Source organism: Lepidothrix coronata, unplaced genomic scaffold, assembly GCF_001604755.1.
Source record: "Lepidothrix coronata isolate B3197 unplaced genomic scaffold, Lepidothrix_coronata-1.0 Scaffold8, whole genome shotgun sequence".
NCBI classification, from domain to species: Eukaryota; Metazoa; Chordata; class Aves; order Passeriformes; family Pipridae; genus Lepidothrix; species Lepidothrix coronata.
In genome coordinates, this window is record NW_016690188.1 from 9023981 (window position 1) to 9037985 (window position 14005).

Sequence of the window (14005 nt, forward strand, 5' to 3'; positions counted from 1 at the left end):
CTGCACCCTAACCACTAGACCACCAGGGGCCCCTCGAACCCGGGTCGCAGCGGTGAGAGTCCTGCACCCTAACCACTAGACCACCAGGGGCCCCTCGAACCCGGGTCGCAGCGGTGAGAGTCCTGCACCCTAACCACTAGACCACCAGGGGCCCAGTAGTACGACTAGGGGCTTCTAAAAAAACAGAGCCTTTCTGAGTACATGACTGTAAGAATTAGCAATACTGCGAGGGCTCTTTAGAAATTAATTCTCCATACTATTCAAACTGTGATTTTAGATTTGCACGCCAGGTTCAGTAGTGGTTTGTAGAAATAGACAGTTCCCTAGACAGCAGGCTATAAAACAGGTCAGTGTTAAAATATGCAGTAACATCTTTCAAATGTCTGTGTATTAGACTACTATGCCTGCTTGAATTCTCTTTCAGGATTCAGATCATAACATCTATTTGGAGTTTCATTACCTGATATGCATATTAATGGTAGAGATGCATAGACAGCAAAGGGTTTTCTGAAGGTCTTCACTTTCACCCATTCAGAAGTGGCAAGTTGATGTATTCTCTTAGAATTTGCAAATGTCATTCTACTTGGCCAAAGCTTGCCTCCATGTTTGTGTCATCCCTGATTTTGTTCCATATCCTCTTTATTCTGTTATGCAAGGTGATAACAAAAATGTTTATGCTTAACAATCAGTTGTCCTGTTGGCTGGGTACATAAAGCTGGTTTTGAGGCTAAAATTTCTGAGGACAAAAGATAACATTCCACAGATACAATGGTACAGCACAGTATTATCCTGAACAGCAGCTTCAGTGCACCCCTGAACTTCATTTCAGCTGTGGTGCTTTGTAGAAAGCTGCATAGAGTTGACTTATGAGTTAGTGGGAGAGCTGTAAAAATACTTGAGGAAGGTGTGTGCACAGATTTAAAGCAGCGAAAATTGTTTGGTATGACAGCATTAGTGCTCTGAGGATGCTGTTTAGAAAAGCGGAAAGTTCTGAACAAAAAAAAAGGCAACAAACCCTTCACGTGCTTCTTCTTGCTTAAATTTACGCTTAGCAGAACTCTCCCATACATTTTACATGCATTTGATTCAAAGAAATCAATGGATAATTAAAAAAAAAAAGATAGCTTTTGTCTCCTGGTTTTCCTGCCTTACCCATCTTGCTTACAAAGCTCTGTTCTGCGAGCAACCATATGCATCCCAATAAAGGTCTTAAAGTTTGAATTGAGACAGAGACTGTCTCAGTTTTTGGCCAGCAAATGCAAAGAAAGTTGGCCATGTTCCCTCTACTTGCCAGAAAAGCATGAAAGCTGGGGCCTCTCCTCTGTCAAAGAAAAAGGGAAGCTCTGATCTTTCTGCATACAGATTTTTGCAAGTATTGAGTCCCTGATACATTCTTGGTAGGACTTGTCTGTCTCTTGCTTGCTAGATGTGGCCCAAAGCCCCCAAGAAAAGATCTCTAATTTACAGTGAACTCGTATAGGTCAACCTCAGCTTTTTCCTCTGATTATCAGTTTGATGGTAATTTTCTTTCTCCATTTGCAGTTTTAAATATCAACAAAAAATCCCATCTCTACAGAATTACAGTTTTCATGCATGTGGCTTGTCTTTCATTCTACTAAATCTAAAGACCTTATTTTTTTAAAATACTTGATATACAAATGAGTGTGCAATTAAAAAAGCATAGGGGCTGTTATCATACTGTTTAGTGTGTGTTTGGGTGTAGGCACTTCCAGTACTTGATTCTCTCCTATACAGGGCTTTAAAACTTTCAGTGTTCAGATAATCTGACAATCTGTTGAATGATGTGTGACTATGTAAAATAAGAATATTATGAAGGAGATTATATATAAAATTTAGGCTATTTTTAATATATTCTGTTATGGTCCAAAAATATTTAAGTCATTTTTGTCAAATATTTGAACTTAAAGTATTAAAAACCAGAATGTAGAGTTTAGAAGTAGTACAGTAATAATACCTCTTACACATTCTTTCTACCATAACTGTACCTAAGACTATGTAGAGGTTGCTATGTAATTTTTTCTGGTGAGTGAATCATTAAAACTAAGCAAGAGTTTTGGGTTTTATGGTTATTACAGGCAATAATTATGCACACCTAGATTATGCACAACTGTTATGCAGTTATATCAATAATGTACACCTCACTGTTGGCTTTTTCTCTATACTTATAGCATATTTTCTGTAGTGGATATATTCTTTATTTTTCAGAGAGGTCACATGTAAAATCAGAAGTGATGAAATGCATATACTGTAATTTCAAAAATATGTTGAAATGTTGTAGTACTATTAGCATTATTCCTTCTGTAGCTGTTTCTGCTTTTATAAATGCATTAAAATGCTTAAATAAAACCAGCCAGCATTAATGAACAGGTAATAAGCCAGAAACCTATCTGTGAAGACTTAGTGTGAGGACTGTGCTGTCTGGTTCCAATTTAACCTGTTCTCAGATTACTCTCATGAACTAAGTTTGTGAAATACTTTGAGAGGGTAGATTTTGAAGGTAGAGCTTGTCTTTCCTATTCTGCTGATTTTATTTTTCTTAAAGGTAGGTAAAAAGGGAAGGCAGATAGTTTTGGAAATCAGTAAAAAAGTGTCTTGAATATATAGTGGGTCTGAGTGTGACATGGTCCCCTCTAGATTAGCAGGAACAGGTCTAAGGAGACGCTTTGTAGCTTGCAAGATAAGCTCATAATAAAATAAGAGGACTACTGATTAAAAAAAAATTAAAATAAGGGAAAAAAATCCCTAGAACTTAAGGGATGCCAATTGATTTGGAAAAGATGGAAAAGAAATAGGCCTGCAGGAGCAGGTAACTGTTTTGAGGTGTGGCAGTAGCATGCCTACAAAAACAGATGAACAATATTTAATTTGAAATCTCAAAGGACAGGTTAGTCTGCATTCATTTACGTATGCTGGTTTTATATGTTCTTTTTTCACAGGTCATCTACTGTTATCCATAAACTTCATTCTAAATGTACAGGCACTGTATTTCTTTTCCTCCTTACCACATTCCTCACACGACCTTATTTTTCCTTCTTGGCTTCCTAGCAAGGAGAAAGTATCAAAGAGGAAAGTAATACCATCCACATTGTAAACTGTTATTATTTAAACAAAGAACCACGTATAGAATGCAAAATATTAATTGTGAAAAGGGAGAGCTTCGGTCTGCCCATTGCACCTTGTGAGTGCTGGTACTCTGAGTTACCTTTTGTGAACACCTTCTCTTCGTATCATCAATGAACTTGAGCAGTTGTGGCAAGCCCCTGATACGCTTCGCCTTGCAAACTGTCTTGAAACCGTTTTTTGTTTTTACACTGTTTTGAAACATTGCATAGGTTTTTGTTGCATGCAGAGCACTGTTGCCAGCATAGGCCCTTGTTTTGCTGAAACTGTGTAGACTGCACAGATCATTAGTTTTCATTGCTGCTTTGCCTCCCCTCAGGGATCTTTTCTCCTGCCAGTTATTACTTCATAACGCACTCAGCTGCCTGGTAGGGTCATCACTTGTTTGAACAGTCTGTCCTGCAGGTGAGCCTCCTCCTGCACTGGTCTGCAGGGTTTTCCCCTCAGTGGGATGAAGTCATTGTTGTCATCTTGCCCAAGAGAAGCCTGATTACAGGGCCTTGGGCTGCTCCTTATCTTTCAGTTTGCTGCCTCAGTACTGGCCTGATAGTGTTTGATTCAGCGTTTCAGAGTAACCTCCCCATCCCTGCTCTTGGCAACATAGAGAAGTTATTCATTGTGCTGTTTGAGAGTTACTTGATCGTTAATTTTCCTCAACTTCTTTTTATCATTTTTGGTGAGCACATGGTTGTACCTGACGGTGAGGCCCATGACCTCCCTTGCTGGGGAGCTGCAGGAGATGGTAGTGGAAGGATGAGCCACAGGCTGAGGCTCTACTCCAGTCCACCTGTATCAAGACAGGCATCAGCAGGTGAATTGGGTCCTGATGTTGATCTGGTAAGTCTGGTCAAAAGGTCAGGAGCAGCAGAGAGCAAGGTCTGAACCCAGAGGTGCCAACAGCAGAGCTCAGCCCAGAACTGGGGGACAGTCTTGAGCTGAAATGGCTCCTGGGCCTATTGTGGAGCATCACAGGTGGGGCTGGTTATGGCATTTAAGGACTTGGTGTTCTTGCAACCTTGACAGTCCCTCTAATAGACATCTGCATTGATCCCATCCTCGGTTAACATCGTGTGGTGATGTTGTGCTGGTTGCAGCACTGGTGTGTCGTTATTGTGCCCAAGGACGGTACAGAAAATGGAGTAATTTCACCTTCTTTAGCTGTTACAGCAGAAGTAACCTTGAGTGTTCCAGCATGCGTTCGCTGGTTCGTTATCTTTTACAGTCCTGTTGTGGTTGTGTTCTTTGGCTTGTTTAGCTGCAGCACTGTCCATTTCCTCTCTGGTGCTTTCCCTTCTCTGCTCAGGCTTAGGGCATACCTCAGGGATATGTACATGCCTCCTCCCTTCCAGGACCTTCTTGACCTAAATGTTAAGTAATATGTCAGCAGCAGGGATTCACAGTCAAAGGGTTGCAAATAAATCTTTTTGCTTGACTGAGAAAGTATATATGTAACACTCATTTTTACATAATATGTTATTACTGAGGTGTATGAATATTGGAATGTATGTCTAGGGTTAAAAAACCCAGCAAGATTTCCTAGTAGCATTTTCAGATTTTAATGAAGCAGTTTTGTTTGGATACTATCAGAGTCTCTGGGCACATACTGCCAGTTAAGTCAAGTGAAAAAGGGTGTTCCAGAGAAGGAAGTGTAACTTTCTGAATTATAACTGCAGTTTTTAGACTAGTTTCTTATGGAAATGACTTTGCAAAGTCACACTGTGTGTCTGTATATATTTCCTTCCAACTTTTAACTAGCCTGTAACAGTTGGGTTTATTACAAAGTGCAGATCTCAGAAACGTGGAAGACTTAATGAATTTCATGCAAATGTTACTCAGATGCAAAAGAGAAGTTTCGCAGAGCACTCCAGCTGTGAAGAAGTTGCTCTGAGAGTTCACACATTAGTGGAGGGTTCATATAGGAGAAAGTCTTTAGTTATACCACAGCTGTAAGAAAAGCTTCAGTTGCAAGTGGCATTTCCTTAGACATCATGATTATTCTGTATTCATTACTTCTAGAAGCAACTAAGGTATATAATGCTTGGTTATTGTGTGTTCTTTTGTTTCAGATTTTACCTTTAGCTACTCTACATGAACATTAAATATCCTCTGAAATACTTGCCCGTTAATTTTACCAACAACTTCACTGTGTTAAAATTCCCTCTATTCATCTGAAAGTACAAGAACTTTTAAGAAATGTAAAAAACTTTGAACAAGTGATTGTTTGCATTAGATAAGTATAGAATTAGCTTTTGCCACACATTCTTATCCCAATTAACTATATTGTGAAGACTGAAGTAGACTAAAAATCTGGCATAAAGTCCCATTTTATCAAGGGAACAGATTTTCATATTTAGAATTCCAAATTCTTACTATTCTTGAAGCAAGGAGCTCAGGAGTGAGCTGTTTTATGATGACTGAACTTAATTTGAATACTTGCTGAAGGTTATATTTTTATCCCAAAATAATGGGTGAAGTACAAATGCACATTTTTAAAACAGAGGTTGTAAATACAGATCTCACAAGTAGTCAGAAATACTTAGTGGACTATTTTCGTAGACTCTCTGAAAGATAATCAGGAAAAGCAAATAAATCTCTATTTCTTTAGCAAGGATGTAGACATTCATTGCAATAAAGATCCTCAAATAAAGGATCACCTGAATGTGTCACAATCATATATGAAGACATGCTGTGTTGATCAGGCATGATTCTCCTTCAGATAGGTCAAGCTGTTAAAAAAATGCAAGTGGAGCTTGAGGAACATGGAATTTGCTGTGTATATTCTCTGTGTCTGGTTCATTTTATCTTGGAAGATGCGACAGTATTTTATAAAAGAAACCTCCTAACTTTGATCCTTGTTGTCTTCCTGTGCTATTTATTTATTGACTAAGATTGGATAAGTAGTATTTATAATGTGAATTACAATGATGCCTGCAGGAGTTTTAAAATATTAAAACATTTTATTTTGAATGATCACTTAGAGGTCATTAGTAACATAATCAGTTTTATGTTAGTATAATAAACATCTTGCAACATCCTGAAAAAATAATTTGCAGTTATGTGCTGACCTGCCGCTTGCACAGTTAATTTTGGCAAGAGCCAATATCTTAGAGATTACTTGGCTTGATTTAGTCAGATGTCAGGGTGGGCTTTCTCCCAGAGAATGATGTGATTGATAAAGCCATCATAGGCAAAAAACAAATGTAGTGTTGACTTGCTGAGCAAATATTGTTTGCTATATTTGAGTAGTTCAAAACTGGAAACCATTGTTTTCAGTGGTTCACTTCAGTACTCAATATCTAGCAATATTAGAACAGTAACGGTAGTATAGAAATTGTTTCATGTATTTTCAGGGATGCTGAATCAATAGTCTCCTGAAAATTACATCTTTCTAAAGCAGGTAATTAATTCCCCTCTAAGCAGACAGTTTGTTTGCTCTTGCCTTGTTTCGCTTTTGCCCTGTTTTTACTCTTATATTCTCTATTAGGCATGATAATAATAGGCAGATGAAATAGCAGATGTTCAAAAGAGAAAGAGTAAGAGACTAAATATTATGATTCCTGAATGAATGACATGAATAGGTCAGGAATGATGTACAAAGAAAATGCTTTTTGAGAAAATGGAAGAGTAGTGCAATAATTTAATAATGTTAGTTTTCAGCATTTGAAATATTTTTCTTTTCTAGAACTATAGTGTAAGTGCATAAGTTGACAAATGACTGAACTTTTTTCCACATACAGATTAGTGTTTAGTTTTCATTTGAAACATATACTGAGGTTTCAGACTCACTCTTGTTGCAGTTATGACAGCTGAGCAATAACATATAGATTATTATTCAAGTAATGTTTTAAGTAGGGCTACTGTGGCTTAGCATACTGTGAGTAAAAGTGTTAGCTTGGGTTTACAGAAGATAAATTGTAGTGATATATTTGCCTTTAACATACCCTCAGACATTTTAGTACTCAGAAATATTTTTATTGCAGGTTTGTTCTGTTCTCACCAGAGTGGCTAGAATTACAGCTAATATGGGACAGTGAGAGAGGGAAATGAGAGAAGACTTGAGTGCTCACATGAGAAAAATGTTGTAAGGAAGAATGAACAAGACAAGTTCTTGTTGCTTATTCTGTCCCCAGGATTGGAGTAGTTTTAAAACTTTGACAGGGTGACAGTTTCTTATGGCAAGGTGCAGTTGCTGTTTATTGAAATATATGTCAGTGTGCCATTTTAAGTACCTTAAAGGCATGATTTCACATTGGGTAAAAATGCTAATGAGCTCAGACAGGAAGACTACTATCAATGGGACTTTGTTGTTAACTAGAACTAGATAAGAAAGAGGATTGCCAGGGCTGAAGATTCCTGTTGGAGGGGCATGGGTTTTTGCTTTGTGATGCAGACTTCTCTGGTGCTGCTTTGAGAAAAGGGAAGATGAGAGGTAATGGTGTTAGGATATTTGGTAGATGGTTCTTCACCTCAAGGCTGAATTGTCATTCTGTTACCAGTGTCCAGGCAAATAAACCTACTGCTGTAGAAACTAGTGTGCTGGAGTTGGATCCCAGTACAGGGAGAGCAGCTTTGCTGGGTGGCACAGGTGGTGCTCCAGGCAGGACGTGGATTTTGGTTGGTATGCTGTGATATCTGAAACCTACTCCGTCACTGCTCTGAAGGAGTCAGCCCACTGCAGGGCTTGGCTGATGGCTGGCTGACCAAGGCTTTAACCTCTGAAGGCTTGAAGCAACTGACTTTGACAAACAGTATCCTTTGGTCAAGGCAGCATCTCCAAAAGCATCTTTCCCAGTTGTAGTAGGAAAAGAATGGGATCAGGGCATGAAACACCCACTTCTGTCACTGGTGTGCCATTGTGAATCTGTGGTTGGATGTTTTTTTGCAAGTGAAGGCCTGCAATCAATTTGCTACTTACTCTTCCTTTGCATTCAGGAAGTCATCTGGCTTTCAAATTATGTAATTTTTCCTGCTCACATACTGAGTTCATATGTGCTAATGACTCTTCAGAGAAAGAGTTTGATAAAACCTAGAATGAAGGAAGTATACCATGTTTACAAGTAACATTAGTATGTAGTCCCAGGTTACTGTTGACTTTTTAGAGTTGTAAACGGTTCATATTTCCAAGTGGCAGATTTTGAATGTGATAACCAAGTTCTCAGAACAGTAATGCTTGTATGTAAGCATTCCATTTTGTTTTAAGGCCACAGAAGTGTTTGGCAAATGATAGGAAATACATACAATCATTTCCCCCATATTTATTAATTGTATTTTGATGACAACAATTGTTTTCATCCGTAATTTAACAGAATCACCATTTGCAATATTTTAAAAGTAATTTGTAATTGAGATTCATTGCACACAAAACACCTCCACTTCTGCTTCTTTGCTTTTGTTTGATGGACTTTGCTTAGAGCACCAATCAGTAGAAGAGCTTCCTTTTATTTTCCAGCATATTTAATACCAGCTGGCCTTAATGAAGGAACTTACTGTGCTTTATCAACTGAGGAGAAATGGCATAATCTGACTAAAGAGAAACCACGTAAAAGAAGGGTGTGTGTCTGTAGAATGTGAGAATTTGTTAAAGGATAAAATGAAGATATGAATGTTGGCATTGAATTCAGAGGAACCATAAAGCCTTCAAAGGTGGACAAAGCCTTGAAATGGGATGATGGCTGAATTTTTTCCCAGTCTGATGTTACAGGTGTTTTAAGGGATCTGAATGCCTGATTGTTGGTACTCACACATACACAGAGCATGTGGGCAGTGCTGTGAATGTGTTACTTGCTGTTCACTGCAGATTATATAAGTAATTCCAGTGAAGCAGAGGATAACATCTGAATTGTGAACACTTCAGCTGGTACTAATCTTACTGTTTCTTATTATATTCGAGTAGTGGAACTTGCCTTTGTTTTGTTGTGGTCTAGCTAATTTGTTAGTTATAATTGTGTTGCCTGAACCTCTCAGATTTTTATACTTACGTGTCTCTGTTCCTATAGATTGATTTTTAAGATGTATTTTGGTGACTTAATAAAGCTGTCTCAATGTGAGATGCTGCAGATACATTTCTACTCTGGTCTTGGATTCTCCCTCAGTCTCCACCCTGCTTTATGCTTATGCTGTCTCTGTCAATTGAGTTGGGAGGGACATCAGATAATTCTACCTGAAGACTCTCTTCCATTCTTCCTGGGTTGATTTTCCTCTGGATTAGTTGATTCTCCTCCCTGCAGGAGTTCCTGTTCAGGAGATGGTGAAAATACCTCACTGAAAGTGATAGGGAATGAGGGATCAGCTGCTTTGGCTAGAGCTTGCCAGTAGGCTGGCTTAAACCTTAAACCTGATTTTTAATCATGTTTAATTTTTTTGCATTGTTTGTATAATTACTTTTTAAATTCCCAGATCTTAAAATAAATCCTGATGCACTAGTCCATTTATTTTTACCTGCTTTTTCTAAAAATTTTTATTTTATTTCTCACTATATTTCCTATTTTTCTTCTGCATAATCATTATTTATCCTTGTCTTTCATATGTTTTATTAATGTCGATTCTTTTGTTTTCTGTTATAGTTTATCTAATCTTTCTAAGAAATCTACTTACTAGTGACAAGTTTATTGAATTTTGTGTTTTGAAGATTTTTGTTTTAAATTCTGCTGCACTCCCATTTCCTACGAATTTGAGACTCAGTGCTCGAAAATCTTTTTTGTGCATTTAAGACTGTTTTCACAGTTCCTCAAAACATTAACAAATTTATTCCAGAAGCACTTGTTCNATCTCAGATAGAAGAACTTGTTCATCCAAGTGTCGATGATGAAATTACAGCTTTCAGATAAGGTCACTTATGAGGAAATTCAAGTAACCACTGAACAGAAAGTTTATTTAAACAGCTCATTGCAGATCAGATCTAAAAAGAAATACAGAACTGACCCTGACAGTAAGATAAATGCAGTTTTCGGTTCTCTCAGTGCATCTCCTCATGCAGAAAAGGAATTTCTGTAAAGAAATGAAGAGTGAAGCTGTTATCTGGCAGAAGCTTCAGATTCTGCCTGATGCAGTGATGAATGATGAAGCAATTGAGAGGGTTCACCATCTGGCAGACATTTGCATAGTTTGAGACATCTAATACTTGATCATGTTTAGATAAGTATTCTAGAAATTAGAAAAAAGACTGTAATGACAAGATATATAAATACTGTAGTTCTTCTTTCTTGTTGTTGAAACACAGACGCTGGTTGTAAATCTGAGGTTCCACATGATGCTGTATGCCAAATAAAATGTTGTTATAACTTGCTTCCCACTGTTCAAATAGGATTTGTGCACATCTTGAGTGATTCTTAAGAGTCTAGCTATTTCCTGCTTGCTGTTTTCCTGTAAATCCCTGGGCAGAAGAGGGCTTTAGAAAAGTGGTGATGACACATTGGTGCCCTGTTCTTGTACTAGTATCTCCTGCTCGTTTCTGAGATAAAACACTGTAATGAAATGTTTTACCTAGACTGTTGTAGACTTTAATTCCAGATGTCTGGGGAATAAGAAATAATTAAATATTATTATTAATTATTATTAATTCTAACTAGAACCAGTTTGTACTTTAAGTTTTAAAGTGTATGCAGTCAGTGTAAATGAAAAAAAAAGTAGACAAATTAGTTTTTTGTCACATGTTTTCAGACTTAATACATTTTGTGAATGTGTGTGCGCTGAATGGTTGCCAGACAGTTTATTTTAATTATTCATTTGTCTTTGTTGGCTGACCTCTGCATCCACAGTGATTCACTAATGCTGGATCTAGTTGCTTATATTTTTACTTCCCTTTGCTGATAGAAGGAGCACACTACATTTCTGACATAACTTAGGCCTTGTAAAATGAACCAGTGTAGTTATTAATGGATTTCATCAGCTAATCTAGTGGCTTTAGAAAATGCCAGCACGTATTGAATACATTGCAGGCTTTGCTGTCTACTTTGTATGCTTTTATATTCAGATTTAACTGTGAATCAGTGTGTTTTGAGTTGAATGTACAACAGGAAGAATATAGTTATGAATAATTTCAGCACTGTTTTTGTATGCAAGTGGATGTATGTGTTTGTAGGAGGATTTTATATGAAGATCTAGGCTTTGGCCACCCATATGGAGATAGGCAAGTAAGGGAAGGCACAGGGAGTGACAATTCTGCAATTTTACAGTAAATACAAAATACAGTTTTATTGGTTGAGCTTGTGAGTTTTACACTTGATAGCATTTATAAAACTGTGTTAACACACTTCATAACATGTCTAATGAATTCCATCGGTTTCAGGAATTTGCTGGGCACAGTAAATTGAAATCTGTTGATTGCAGTGGAAAGCAGAGACTGAGAAGTGTATAATGTGGGACACATGAAACCCTTGTCATCTGTTCAGCAGAGCCACAGCTTCAGATATTTTTACAGTTGTCTGTAGATCAGCAGCTCTACCATCATGGTTTTCACTTGCTATTTCATGAGGTTTTACATACTTGTACACTAATAGACTAAAAGAAAAGTTTAGGGTGCATTTAGACATCTTAGCAAACATGATCTAAACTGAAGCTTCTAATGAGACGTGTGGTCCCTACTGGGCATTCCTAATATTTTCTTTTCATGGAATATAGTGATCATGTGACCACAAGGTGAGTCAGTTTGTTTGGATGAGAAGAATAGTTTTGTGACAAATCAGCCAGCTGAATTAACTCTGTGGACTCATAATCTCTAGATGAGTGAGATGGGGGGAATGGGAACAAAAGGTGAAGAGTGAGGGAAGGAGCAAGTCTGCCAGCTTTGGTGGCAGTTACCTGCTAGATTGACATAGCTGAAATACCAAATTACATTTGCAAATTGCAGAATCTTGTAAATCACCTTAAGCAGCGTTTTCCTCCCTTCCCCATGCTGGTCATTTTCTCCCTTGTGCTGTTGTAGCACATGTTAGTACAACCATACTATGAACTGGATTGGGAAGATGTTCTGGCTGTGAAGTAACTTGAGTAAAAGATTCTTGAGATGGATCAGTTCCCTATCACATTGCGGTGGTCGCAACAGGATGGGAACAGCTGGACATGCAGTGGGAGCTTCTTAAGCAGATATTATTCTTGATGAGTTGGATTTCAAACAGGCACAGACAGATAGAGAAGACAGAAATGGGCAGGCATATAGCCTCAGGGGTTGAGGAGAGAGGTGACCAATGCTGGGGAAGATTTGAGATAGTTTCTAGAGAAAAGAAAAAGGTCTGAGAGAAGCTGTTTGGGGAGGACACGTGTGGAAGAGCTTTGGCATAAGAGAGAGATGAGAAAATTATGTGGAAGGAAGGAGGACTGTGAAAGACCACTTCTAACCTCTGAAGGAGCTTTGTGGGCACTGTATGATGTAAATGGTTTTAGCAAAAAAATTTTTTACTAAAAAAATTCAAGTTAACATGCATGGTCAGTTTTGTGATCTCAAAATCATCATATGATGTTAAAGTTGCATAATAATGTTGTCTTTTTGCCTAGTAGTGTGATGTTTTGTAAGAATTTAATTTGGCAAACAGCATAATTAGAGGTATAATATTTGCAGTAACAATCCAGTCCATTAATTTTTGTTCTGGCTTAGCAATATTACAGGGAGTACATTTATGACTATATTTAGGTGGCTTTTATTTTCATTTGACTGTCTGGAAATCTTTGTTCTGAAACAGGAAAAATAAATCAGTAGATTGAGACATTTTGATAGATCACAGAATTCCTTAAAAACTCAGTACTGAAGAGCATTACTAACACATATACATGTTTTATACCTTTTACAAAGAATTATTGTTATTGATATAGAAAGAAAGAAACTTCAGAGATCAAGAGAAAAAACAGCAACTTCTCCTTCCTAGATTTTTCTCCTTTGATTAGCATCATCATATGTAGATTTGGACTGAAAGGGATGGAAGGTTGCCAGAAGAAATAAGATGGGATCATTTCTAGATGGATTGCTTGCAGTTTTCGTCAAGTGTGTAGTGGCAAAAAGTTATGTAAGCTGTTGTCTGGGAATTTGAAGAGGAAGGAGGACAGGGAAGAGGAAAAGGAAAATAGGAAATGGTAGAAGAAAATTACTTAAGTACTTTCTTTTTTCCTGTGCGTGTGTGGTGGTGGTGTTGTTGGTTTGTTGGGGTTTTTTAAAATGAAACAGGTAAGATTGAAGACAGTGGATTAAAATTAATTTAAGGGTACAGTTTAAAGATATAGGGACTACCAGGGAATGTAGATGCAAAGAATTGCTTGAGTGTTGCTTTTCATTGCACATCCTCTACAGTTGTGCTGTTGCAGTATTTCATAGGGTGGTCTGTGAACTGTGTTGGTAACATGACTCTAGTTTTAAAGTCCCATCCCCATCACTCTATCCAACTACTGCGATCTCCCTCTACACAACTTTTCTATGAACTGTAGCTGTTATTTTCCTTTCTGGTGCTAAATCTCTCTCGTACAGGATCTGAGTTTCTCATCCTGACTCTCCTCTGGCTGATCTGGCATGCACGTGCATTTTGTAATGGGTGGAGAATGTGAAACTTGTGGCTTTTTGTTCTATCTCCCTCACTTTCCTTTGCAACCCTCCCGGTTGTTAAATCAGTAAAATTGAAATCCTGATTGAAGTGTTAAATTGCAATTTTTACCCTCACTAGCTACTGTCTGAAGAAACAGTGTTGTTCTCTGCCTTTGAAGCCAGAGATTTGTAGCAAAATGTAACTTTTTGTAAATTTGTCTTTCCCTTTTTGTGACCCCTACCCTACACCAGCAAAATGATACATTTAGTTACACTTTCACAAGTAATTGTGTGAGAATACAGCATCTCAAATATCCTGTTACCTAATGAGTGTGTTTCACCTTTTGATTTGTGCCA

The 14005-nt window shown here is 37.7% G+C and overlaps 1 protein-coding gene across 5 annotated transcripts in view; it reads left to right on the forward strand.

Annotated features, from left to right (window-relative positions):
- The window catches only part of PLCE1 (phospholipase C epsilon 1), a 148118-nt gene that overhangs the window by 7368 nt on the left and 126745 nt on the right, over nt 1-14005 (forward strand). The window contains exon 1 of one of the 5 annotated variants that reach the window (XM_017803876.1): nt 3958-3978. The exons of the other annotated variants lie outside the window; for them this stretch is intronic. The gene's annotated coding sequence lies outside the window, so the exon portion shown is untranslated. Of the gene's footprint in view, nt 1-3957; nt 3979-14005 lie in introns of those variants that run through there. 5 annotated transcript variants of the gene reach the window in all.